At 36.3% G+C, this 12,953-nt stretch overlaps 1 non-coding gene and 1 pseudogene across 1 annotated transcript; both read left to right on the plus strand.

Annotated features, from left to right (window-relative positions):
- The first annotated feature begins 4,783 nt into the window (after positions 1-4,783).
- On the plus strand, positions 4,784-4,890 carry LOC119538968. The gene has a single exon (XR_005217745.1). It is a non-coding gene; the product is annotated as a U6 spliceosomal RNA (small nuclear RNA).
- Positions 4,891-4,966: 76 nt separating this feature from the next.
- LOC119538626 lies at positions 4,967-5,612 on the plus strand (annotated as a pseudogene).
- The last annotated feature ends 7,341 nt before the right edge of the window (positions 5,613-12,953 follow it).

Below are 12,953 nucleotides of genomic sequence, written 5' to 3' on the forward strand. Positions count from 1 at the left end.
CCCACAGGGTTCTCAGCAGGCAGCTGCTATTCAGATAGGACTTCAGAGCACCCTCCTGAACTGCATGGCTTGAATTAAAATTCAAATTGTAAAATGTTTTGTTCAATGGTGAACAGTTGTATGGACAAGCCACCAGTGTTTTTTGCCTTCTCATGTCCAGTGTTCACAAGGTCACGTTCTGTTCCACCGAGATTGAAGGGCCCTTGGGTTCTGCTGCCCTTTTTGTTTGTCCTGCCCAATCCTAGCTGTGAGTGTCACCTGGGAGGAGAGTTCCAGATGGTCGTGTCCGTCTGGCAGCAAGGAGCTCTTGGCTGTCACGTTGTCTGACAGCTCGTTGTCTTGTCCCTTTCTCTTGTCGTTTCCCTTCACCACTGCCTGGAATTGTTTTCTAACAGATGTTTCTGTCTCCCAGATAGTAAATATGTTCTCAGAAGCACAAAGACCGAAAAAAAAAAATGTTTTATTCAAGTGCAATAGAGTTACCAGTTGTTTCAAGTGCGAAAGTATGTAGTGCCTGTGTTTTCTATAACAGATCAAATCTTCCTTATTTAGGCTGTGTGGGATAAGACTGGACTCCCATGGTCAGTCAGGATATCACAGCCTCTTCCAGTGTCCCTTGGTCCCCCAACTGGGGTCATCTGGGGTTTATGATTGGTGGGAGGTGACATTACCATGTAGCTATGGGCTTAGGAATCAGTATGGTGGCCTCTGATCCTAATGGGATGTCTGGGCTGGTCTAGCGTACATGCTAATGTCTCCTGGGGTGCTCCGGACCAGGTTTGTCCATTGACACGCAATGATGTCCATTGACACGCAGTGGTGTCCTTTGACACGCAATGGTGTCCACTGACACGCAATGGTGTCCTTTGACACTGCCATGATCACGTAATCAAAGTGGCGGACTTCACTTATCAACCCCAATTCTCTGCCCTTTCCGCATGCTTCCTTGGCACCTCCTGACTTTTTCCTGGGCATGTAGTGATGTAGGGCTACATCACTATGGGGAAATTATCTCAGGCTGCCTACTAAGGTCCTTCTGTCTGCTAATACTGAATTATCCCTCTCGAGCCACGTTAGATATGGTGCCAAGACAAGTATGGGCTTCTCATAGATGCTTTCAGCCTCCTCCAGGCTATGTCTTAGAAAGAAGGTCATTCACTTCAATATTCTTAGATACCCCATACCTTTCTGAATGCTTCTATAGCTCCCTCTCCCAACAAGACTTTACCCAAGAAAAAGAGAGAAGGCAAGATCCTAATATGTGAAGATCATAACCCACCATGATATCTCTTCTCATTCCCACATTCTCATAGGCAGGAAGGGGTGAACTTACTCTTTCTCTCCCTTCTCTTCTGGTAGAAACTTTCCCCTCAAAACATCTTGTCCCTTGCTGAGATGGCACCTGCCCTTCCCACTTCCCTAGGGGCATGATGGTTGTGTGAAATGTGTCCTCAGGAAAGCAGACACTGAGGGAGAATCCAGGAATGCAAAAGGTTTATTGGAGAGTGACATTTGTGAAGATGAAAGGGAAGGGAGTAGGATAGGGCAGGGCTAGCCTCAGACCACAAGGCAAATCTGACAAAGAACAAAGTTGCTCATTAGATAAGTCCCATGTTGAACAGAAATGGCCAAATCCTAGCACCTACTCTGAGCTCAGCCATTAGCTGGGGACTGTCTGGTAAGAGTGTGACCTTAGCTCAAAAGCAGCTAGAGGCACCAACACCTGTAAGCTGTAAGCCAACTGCACTCCTTACACGTCAACAGCAAATTCTTTCTTTAAGGGAGATCTGAATGGACACCTCAGATGCTTCCAAGATGGAGGAAAGATTACTGGAGAAATGATTTATAAGGAATAATAATGAAAATGATAGCAGCTTAATATTTTCTAAATATTTTACATATTACACAAGCTCTTAAAGTCATAATCAAGCATAATCTTAGCCCACATCCTCCTCACTAAAGTTGAAATTTATCCACTACAACCACAGTTTAGAGCAAGTCTCACAGATTTGACTGCTCTTGAACCCTTCCTAAGAACATTTTCACAGTATGTGGTGTAGGCGTAATGCTTTAAAACCATGAGCATAGCCTTTACAGAGCCTTCTGCTTTTTATTTAGGAAACTTTCTATAAATCTCAAGATGTCCATTTTAATTCAATGTTTGGAATAAGCAAGTGCCCAGCAGTTAATCTAAACTTAAGTCTTACCAGGGAAATTTTAGTGATTTGTTGATAGCAAACTAACAGTGATAGACAATGTAAATCTCAAGTAAAGAAACCTCCTGTGAATCAGAAGCCAATCATCCAGCTGTCTGTTCACCAGGTTTCCTTCCTGTGAGTCACTTTCAGAAGACTGACTTCTTCTTTCTGTTTCTAAACCTTCTCTGGTTTAATCAATGGCAGTTGAAGCCACATTATAATTCTTGGAAGTATTGACAGATGCAATTGGTCCTCTCTCCTGGATAGCCTTGGAATGGAAGTAGTAGAGAGGTGATGGAAGGAAGGGTGGGGGGTAGAGGGGGAGAGAGAGAGAGAGATAGAGAGAGAGAGACAGAGGGAGAGGGAAGTGTGTATGCAGGAGAGAGAAGCAAAAAGGACTAAAGGTCAAGAAATTTCTTTCTGCCAGAGGAGTCAAATTATTGCTTAATTTAGTCTAATTTAGTCATGATTTTAGACTTTTTTTCTAAAAAAAAACACCTCTATACCAAGAGGACAAGCAATGAAAGAAAAATAGGTAAATGGGACTTCATCAAAATTAAAAACTTTCCTTCAACAAAGGACTTTACCATAAAAGTAAAAAGACAACCTACAAAATGGGAGAAAATATTTGGAATTCACATATCTGATAAGGGTTTCATATCCAGTATAAATAATGAAATCCTACAATTCAACAACAAAAAATAAACAACCCAATTCAAAAATGAACCAAAGCCCTGAACAGACATTTCTCCAAGGAAGATATACAAGTTGCCAGAAAGCACATGAAAAGATGCTCCACACCATTAGCCGCTAGGGCAATGTAAATCAAAACCACAACGAAATACCATTTCACAACTTCTAGAATGGCTACTATGTTAACAATGGAAAATAAGCGTTGGAGAGGATGTGGAGAAGTAGGAACACTTGTTCATTGTTGATGAGAATGTAAAATGGGGCAGCCACTGTGGAAAACATTTTGGTTGTTCCTCAGAAAGCTAAGTATAGAATTACCATGTAACCCAGCATTCTTCTAGATATACATCCAAAAGAATTGAAAGCAGAGACTTGAACAGATATTTGCACACCAATGGCACACAATTGCTGAAAGATGGAAACAATTCAATTGTCCATCAACAATGAATGGATAAACAAAATATAGGATATAATGCAATGGAATATAATTCAGCCACAAAAAGAAATGAAGTTCTGATACATCTAACAACATGGGTGAACCAGGAAAACATCATGTTGAGTAAAATAAGCCAGACACAAAAGGACAAATGCTATATGATCACACTAATATGAAATAATTAGAATAAGCAAATTCAAAGCTAGAAATCAGAACAGTTTACCACAGACTGCACTGGGAATAGGGAAAGGGGAGTTAATGCTTAATTGTTACAACATTTCTGTTTGGGGTGATGAGAGCATTTTGGTAATGGACGGTGGTGATGGTAGCACAACATTGTGAAGGTAATTAATACCACTGGGTTGTATATTCGAATGTGGGTAAAAGGGAAAATTTTAGGTTGCATATGTTAATAGAATAAAAATTAAAAAAAAAAACAGAATTCTACCACACAAGTAGTAAATCCTAATGTAAACTATGAACTGTAGTTAATAGTATAATTATAATAATATTGTGTCATGAATTGTAACAGAGGTAATACACTAATGCAAAGTTAATAATAGGGAAAACTGTATGTCTGAGTGGTTGTAGATGGGAAATCTGTCATGATTTTTCTATAAACCTTTAACTTCTTTAATAACTTTTTAAAGGCTGCTAATAACATTCATAACTAGTTCCTTGTATGGAATACATGCTTTCATTTATCTTGAGTAAATACCTAGGAATGGAATGGCTGGATCATATGATAGACATATATTTAATTTTCTAAGAAACTGCTGAGCTGTGTCCCAAGGTGTTTATACTACTTTACACTCCCACCAGCAGTGTATGAGAACTCCAGTTCTTCCATAGCCTCACCCAAACTTGGTATGGTCAGTGTTTTTAAAATTTAACCATTCTAACTAATGTGTAGTGGTATTTCATTATGATTTAATTTTCTTAGCAACAGATGACATTGAAAATCTTTCCATGTTTATTTGCCATCTTGTATTTTCTTTGGTGACATGTCTGTTCAAGTATTTTGCCCATTTTTAAATAGGGTTGTTTGTTTTCTTGTATTAATTTTTGAGAGTTCTTCATATGTTTTTGATAGAAATAACATCTTAAACATATGATTTGTAAATATTTTCTCCCAGTCCATGGTTTCTCTTTTCACTCTCTTAATGTTAGTGTCTTTTGAAGAGCAGAAATTCTTAATTTTGATTAACTCCAATTTATTACTTTTGTTTTAAAGATCATGCTTTTGGGGTTAATCTAAGAAATCTTTGCCTAAACCAAGACCACAAAGTTTTCTCCTATGTTTTCTTCTTGAAATTTGACTTTTAGGCTTTACAATTAGACCTACAATCCACTTTAGTCAATTTTTGTATGTTGTCTGAGGGATGGATCGAAGTTTTTTGGTTTTGAAAATTGAAATCCAATTGTTCTAGCGCTATTTGTTATAAATACTGTACTATTGCTCACTTCAGCAGCACATATACTAAAATTGGAACGATACAGAGAAGATTAGCATGGCTCCTGCACAAGGATGATGCACAAATTTGTGAAGCATTCCATATTTTTAATAGTTGGGTTGAGCCCCAGCTGGGCGGAGGGCTCGCAAGTCTGCTGGTATCTTTGGCACGTCTAACCTGGAGAAATGGGTGGTGGATTGGCTCCACGTAAAAGTCCAATGTATGTATCCAGCTTGCCCTTTTCCCTAACAAACAATGACTTATACCAGATATATTCCAAGTATGGCAAGGTTGTAAAGGTTTCCATAATGAAAGATAAAGATACAAGGAAGAGTAAGGGGGCTGCACTTATTTTATTTCAGGATAAAGAATCTACACAAAACTGTACCAGAGCAATAAACAATAAACAGTTACTTGGTAGAGTGATAAAAGCAAGCATCACTATTGACAATGGAAGAGCCGCCGAGTGCATCCAGAGGTGAAATTACTTTGATAAATCTAAGTGTTATGAACGTGAGGAAAGTGGACACTTAAATTATGCCTGACCTAAAAATATGCTTTGAGGACATGAACCTCCAAAGAAGAAAGAGAAAAAGAAAAAAAAAATCCTGAACCAGAAGAAGAAATTGAGGAAGCAGAAGAAAGTGAAGGTGAGGGGAAAGATCCTGTTCTTGACAGCCTCGGTCAGGACACAGCTTTCCAGCCACCGGAATTGAAGAACAGAAATGATGGAAACCCAGTTCAGGGGACCCCTCAACATCAGATGATTCAAGATGCCCAAGGATAAAGAAAAGCACATATTTCAGTGATGAAGAAGAACTTAGTGACTAAAATTAATATTTATTATGTAAATATCATTAAAATAAAAAAAATCTTAAAGTACAAATTTCAGTGGGAGACTAAAGATTACTTTTAGAACCATAAACATAAGAATCCTGGATATCAAATAGTTTTTTTTTTACTATAAAATAGTTCCCAGGAAATTCAAAAATTTTAAATATGTTTCTATCTTAGCAGAGTAATAAAAATCAAGTTTTGCTAATAACAATTAATACTGAAAACAACTAATTTTAAGAAGAATAAGAAAATTTAATACTGATACAATAATATTACTGTCATCCCAAGAAAGAAGTTAGATATTAAAAAGATTTATTTGAGAAGCTCATTATAAAAGCTTGATTCACATCTGATTAGTTTACACGAATACTTTTGAAATAAGTTTAATCTTTAAAACAAAAACATTAAAACTGTGGAAAAAGTTGAATGATTTATTGTTATAAATATCAATAAAGTTTTCAAGAAAATTTTGTTTAGAAAAAAAAGACACTACCCTTTCCCCAGTGAAATACCTTTGCATCTTGCATCAAAAATCAGTTGTTCATATATCTGTAAATTTATTTCTGGATTCTGTGTTCCAATGATCTGTCTTTATGTCCCTAACCCAATGCCTTAATTACTGTAGCTTTATAATAAGTCTTGTGATCAGATAGTGTTAGTCCTCCAACTTTGTTCTTTCTCACACTTGTTTTAACCATTCTAGGTCTTTTGAATTGCCATGTGCATTTTAGAATGAGTTTGCCAGTTTCTTCAAATAAGCTTGTTGGGATTTTGATTGGGGTTGCATTGAATCTATGGATGACCTTACATCTTAAAAATATTGAGTTTTCTGACCCATGAATACTGTAGAGTTCTCCATTTATTTAGGTCTTTTTAAATTTATCTTCAGAATATATTGTAATCACTGTACAGGACTATCACATCTTTTCTCGGATTTATCCCTCAGTATTTTATATTTTTGGTGCTTTGTAAATGGTACTGCTTTAAAAATTACAAGTTCTTATTGTCTGTTGCTAGTACATATAAATGTTAATAATTTTTGTATGTCGTTCTTACAGTCTGCAGCCTTGCTAAACTACTTATTAAATCTAGAAAAAAAGTTTTCTAGATTCCATAGACAATTATGCCATTTATAAATGAAGAAGTTTTGCTTCTTCCTTTCCACCTGGATGCCTTTTACTTCTTTTTTCTTACCTGATGGTACTAGTTAGAACCACCAGTACAATGTTGACTAAAAATGAGAGTGGATTTTCTTGTCTTCTTTCTGACCTTAAGGTGAAAGCTTTCAGTATTTTACCATTACGATGGTCACTATAAGCTTTTGTAGATGCCCTTTATCAGGAAGTTCCCCTTTATTCCCAGTTTTCTCAGAATTTTTAATCAGGAGTGAATGTTGGTTTTGTCATATGTTTTCTTTGTGTCTACTGAGATTCTTTTTTTTCTTTAGTTTTTTGATATGGTGAATTACATTGATTTTTCCCTTTTTTTCTTAATTGAGATTGTTCTCATACCATACAATTATCCAGAGATCCAAAGTGTACAATCAGTTGCTCATGGTACCATCATACAGCTGTGCATCCATCACCACAATTAATTGTTTTTCAATTTTTAGAACATTTTCATTACTCCAGAAAAGAAATAAAGACAGAAAAAAGGAAACTCAAATCCTCCCATACCCCTACCACCCTCCCTCTATTATTGATTCATAATATTGGTATAGTACATTGGTTACTGTTGATGAAAGAATGTTAAAATACTACTAAATGTATATATTTTTTCCTATATGCCCCTCTATTATTAACTTCTAGTTATAGTGTCATGCGTTTGTTCTAGTCCATGAGAGAGATTTCTTATATTTGTATAGTTAATCACGGACATTGTCCACCACAAGATTCACTGTTTTATACATTCCCATCTTTTAAACTCCAACTTTCCTTCTGGTGACATACGTGACTCTGAGCTTCCCTTTCCACCACATTCACACACCATTCAGCACTGTTAGCTATTCTCACAATGTGCTACCATCACCTCTGTCCATTTCTAAACATTTAACTTCACCCTAGTTGAACATTCTGCTCATAATAGGCAACCACTCCCAATTCTTTAGCCTCATTCTATATCCTGGTAACTTATATTTCATGTCTATGAGTTTACATATTATAATTAGTTCATATCAGTGAGATCCTGCAATATTTGTCCTTATGTGTCTGTCTTATTTCACTTAATATAGTGCCCTCAAGGTTTCTTCATCAACCCATTTTTTAAAGATGGTTTTGTTCACACACCATAGATTCCATCCTAAGTAAACAATCGATGTATAGTCACGTATTTATGTATTCACCACCATCTCCACTGTCTATATAAAGACATCTCCATTGCTTCCACAAAAAAGGAGGAAGAGTCAAAGAAGGCAGAGAGACAAGAGAAAAAGAAAAAAAGAGAGAGAAAACAAAATAAAACATGACAGCTAGGAAGCAACAAAAGGAAAGATAGCATTAAACTAAAGTAGAATAAAGAGTCAGACAACATCACCAATGCCAAGAGTCCCATACGCTTCCCCTATGCCCCCCCACCCACATGCATTTACCTTTGGTATATTGACTTTGTTATATTAAAGGAAGCATAATACAATGTTTCTGTTAATTATAGTCTCTAGTTTGCCTTGATTGTATTTTCCCCCCAATCCCACCCTATTTTTAATACCTTGCAATGTTGACATTCATTTGTTCTACCTCATGTAAAAAACACATTTGTACCTTTTATCACTATCATTGAGCACCCTAGGTTTCACCGAGTTGTACAGACCCAGTCTCTATCTTTCTTCTTTCCTTCTGGTGTCCCACATGTTCCTAACTTTCCTCTTTCAACCATACTCACAGTCATCTTTGTTCAATGTACTTACTTTGCTGTGCTACTATCTCCCAAAATTGTTTTCCAAACCTCTCACTACTGTCTTTTCCTTTCTGTCTGTAGTGCTCCCTTTAGTGTTTCCTGTAGAGCAAGTACCTTGTTCACAAACTCTGTCATTGTCTGTTTGTCAGAGAATATTTTAAGCTCTCCCTCATATTTAAAGGACAGTTTTGCCGGATATAGGATTCTTGGTTAGTGGTTTTTCTCTTTCAGTATCTTAAATATATCACCCCACTTCCTTCTTGCCTCCATGGTTTCTATTGAGAAATCTGCACATAGTCTTATCAAGCTTCCTTTGTATGTGATGGATCACTTTTCTCTTGCTGCTTTCAGGATTCTCTCTTTATCTTTGACTTTTAATAATCTGATTATTAAATGTCTTGGCATAGGCCTATTCAGATCTATTCTGTTTAGGGTACACTGCACTTCTTGGGTCTGTAATTTTATGTCTTTCTTAAGAGATGGGAAATTTTCATTGTTTATTTCCTCTATTATTGCTTCTGCCCCTTTTCCCTTCTCTTCTCCTTATGGGACACCCATGACACATACATTCCTACGTTTCATTTTGTCTTTCAATTACTGGAGACGTTGCTCTTTTTTTTTCCCATTCTTTTCTCCATCTGTTCTTTTGTGTGTAGGCTTTCAGGTGCGTTGTTCTCCAGTTCCTGAGTGTTTTCTTCTGCCTCTTGAGATCTGCTGTTGTATTTCTCCATTGTTTCTTTCATCTCTTATGTGGTGCCTTTCATTTCCATAGATTCTGCCAGTTGTTTTTTTGAACTTTTGATTTCTACCTTGTGTATGCCCAGTGTTTTCATTATATGCTTCATTTCTTTTGCCATATCTTCCCTAAACTTTTTGAACTGATTTAGCATTAGTTGTTTAAATTGCTGTATCTCAGTTGAAGTGTAAGTTTGTTCCTTTGAGCCATAACTTTGTTTTTCTTAGTGTAGGTTGTAGTTTTCTGTTGTCTAGGCATCTGGTGTCCTTGGTTACCCCATCAGGCTTTCCCATACCAGAATGGGCTCAGGTCTTGGAAGGAGGCAATAGTATCATCTCCCTGAGGGTGTGTCTTAGAAGATTGGTACACCCTGTGAGGCCTCAAGTCACTGTGCTTTTCTGTCCAGCGGGTGGCGCCTGTCAGCCTGTCACTCCTGACTGGTGTAAGGAAGTGTGGCCCATAGCTGTTTTCCCCCAGGCTCTGGGGTCTGGTTCTGAGTGGAAGGTGGGTAGTAGAGCTGGGCCTCATCTCTTTCCTCTTAGGAAACATATGCCCCCTAGGGAGAGGTCATTAACATTTGAATAGTCTCTGACTCTGCTATCTCCACCCTTGTCTGAGTCTGAGTGCTGGGAATTGAAAATGGCTGAGGCTTTCTCCGCTGAGCTGAAAAAGGGACAGAAAACTGTCCTCAGGGCCAGTTTGCGGCCACCCTCAGTTTCACCTGTTGGCCAGAGACAGCATCCAGTCCTCTGGGCTCCCCCTCCCTCCCAGAGAGGTTCTCCAGCTCTCCAAGGTCAGTCATCACCAAAAGCCTCCATGTGCTTGCTGCGGATTGGTAGTTTGTATTGAGCAGTCCACGTTTGTTAATTGAAACCCCATTTGGAGCTCAGCTGAGCTGTATTTGCTTGTTCAGAGAGTGCTGCTCTCTATCACCACGAGGCTTTGCAGTTTGGATCGTGGGAGAGGGGGCGCTTGGCTGGGGTCCACAGTTTTTACTTACAGATTTTGTGCTGTGATCTTGGGCATTCCTCTCGATTCAGGTGTGTATGATGAGTGGGCAGTCATGTTTGTCCCCTCACAGTTATTCCAGATTATTAACTAGTTGTTTCCTGGTTGTTTATTAGTTGTTCTAGGGGGACTAACTAGCTTCCATTCCTCTCTATGCTGCCATCTTCTTCCAGAAGCCCATAATGCCTGCAATGATTGATTTTTGAATGTTTTTGCTTTACTGGGATCAACTCCAGTTGGTCATGATGCATTTTCCTTTTTTATATGTTGTTGGATTTAGTTTGCTGAAATTTGTTCAGAATTTTTGCATCTAACTACATGAGAGATATTGATATGTAGTTTTCTCTTTTTTATGCCTTTGTTTTTTAGTATCAGGATAATGCTGGGCTCATAGAAAGTGTTGGAAAATGTTCCCTCCTCTTCAATTTTCTGGAAGAGTTCAAATAGAATTATTGTTATTTTTCTTGAAATGTTTAGTAGAATTTACCAGTGAAGCCATCTGTGCTTGGAGTTTTCTTTGTGGGAGTTTTTAAACTATAATTTCAATTTATTTCATTGATACAGGGATCTTCAGGTTATCCATTTCTTCTTGAGTGAGTTTTGGTAGTTTGTGTCTTTCAAGGAATTTCTCCGTTTCATCTAAATTGTTAAGTTTATTGCATAATAGTGTTCATAATGTCCTTCTTATTATCCTTTTAATATCTGTAGAATCTGTTGTGATGTCACTTCTCTCATTCCAGATATTAATAATTTGTATCTTCTCTTTTATTTTTCCTGATAAGTATGGCTAGAGGTTTATCAATTTTCTTATCTTCTCTTAAACAAATAGCTTTTGTTTCACTGCTTTTCTTTATCAGTTTTCTGTTTTTTATTTCATTGGCTCTCACTCTGGCCTTTCATATTTCCTTTATTCTATTTAATTTGAATTTTATTTACTTTTCTTTTTATAGTTTCTTGAAGTGAAAGCTAAGGTAATTATATTTCTTATTTTCTAATATAGGTGTTTAGAGCTATAAATTCTTCCCTAATTACTGCATTAATGACATTCCTCAAATTTTTATATACTTTGTTTTCATATTTATTCTGTACAAAATACTTTCTAATATCCCTTTTCATTTCTTCTTTGACCCGAGAAGATTTGTAATTGAACTATTTAGTTTTCAAATACTTGGAGATTTTCCAGAAATCTTTCAGTTATTGATTTCTAATTTAATTCCATTGTGGTCAAAGAACATACTTTGTATGACTTGAATCCTTTTAAATTTACTGAGACTTGTTTTATGGCCCAGAATATGGACTCTTTTGGTAAATGTTCCATATGAACTAGAAAATAATGTGTATTCTATTGTTGTTGGATCTAGTATCCTATGAATATCAATTGGTTCAGATTGGTTGATAGTGTTTTTCAAATCTTTTCTATCATTATTGAATTTATATTTGTTATAGCAATTATTGAGAGATGGTTTTGAAATCTCCAACTACAATGTGAAATTGACACTTTTTCATTGTTGTTCCACCAGTTTGTTTCATGTATTTTGAAGTATTATTATCAGGTACCTAAAAATTTAGGATTGTTATGTCCTTTTGAAGAATTGACTCCTTTATCATTATGAAATAACCTTTATTCCTGGCAATATTCTTTGCTATGAAAATTACTTTATCCAAAATTAATATAGCCACTCCAGCTTTCTTTGACTAGTGCTATCATGATCTATATTTTTCCATCATTTTACTTTTAACCTGTTTGTGGCCTTATATTTAAAGTGTGTTTCTTGTAGCAGCATATGGTTCAGCCTTCCTTTTTAATCCAATATTACAATCTCCACCTTTCAATTGGGTATTTAGACTACTTACATGTACTATTATTATTTATATGGTTATGTTTACATGAACCATTTTGCAATTTTTCTATTTGTTCCTTTTTCTTCATTTTCTGTCTACTTTCAAATTAACTGAATGTCTGAGATTCAGTTTTATCTCCTTTGATGACTTACGCATGATAACACTTTTTTTGTTGTTGTTATTTTAATGGTTGCTTTAGGGCTCAAAGTATATATCTTTAACTTACCAGACTCTACCTGCTAGTGATAGTATATCACTTCATGTATAATATAAAAACTTACAATTGTATATTTTTTCTCCTCCCTCAATCTTTGAGCTATTATCATATATTTTACTCATGTATTTGAACCATCAATTTTCTTTTAATGATATTTAAATAGTAAAAATTCCTGTATATTTACCCATGCAATTACCATTTCAGGTGCTCTTCATTCTTTGGATATATCCATATTTCTACCTGGTATCATTTTCCTTCTGCCTGAAGGACTTCCTTTAATATTTCTTGTAGTGTGAGTTTAACTAGTAGGGAATTCTTCCAATTTTTGTATGTGTGAAGAAATCTTTATTTTGTCTTTGTTTATGAAAGATATTCTTTCACTACTTTAAAGCTGTTGCTCCGTTTTGTTCTCTCTTGCATTCTTCTCTCATGAGAAATCTGCTGCCGTCCTTACATTTTTTCCTGTACTTAATGTGTATTTTTTCCTTTGGTTGTTTTTAAGATTTTCTCTTTATCACAGTTTAGAGCAATTTGATTATGATGTGCCTTACTGTAGTTTTCTTCATGATTCTGGTGCTTGAGATTCTTTGATCTTCTTAGGTATGTGGGTTTTGTAGTTTCCTCAAATTTGAAAAAGTTT

The sequence above is a fragment of the Choloepus didactylus genome, chromosome 6 (assembly GCF_015220235.1).
Source record: "Choloepus didactylus isolate mChoDid1 chromosome 6, mChoDid1.pri, whole genome shotgun sequence".
In the NCBI taxonomy this organism is placed as follows: domain Eukaryota; kingdom Metazoa; phylum Chordata; class Mammalia; order Pilosa; family Megalonychidae; genus Choloepus; species Choloepus didactylus.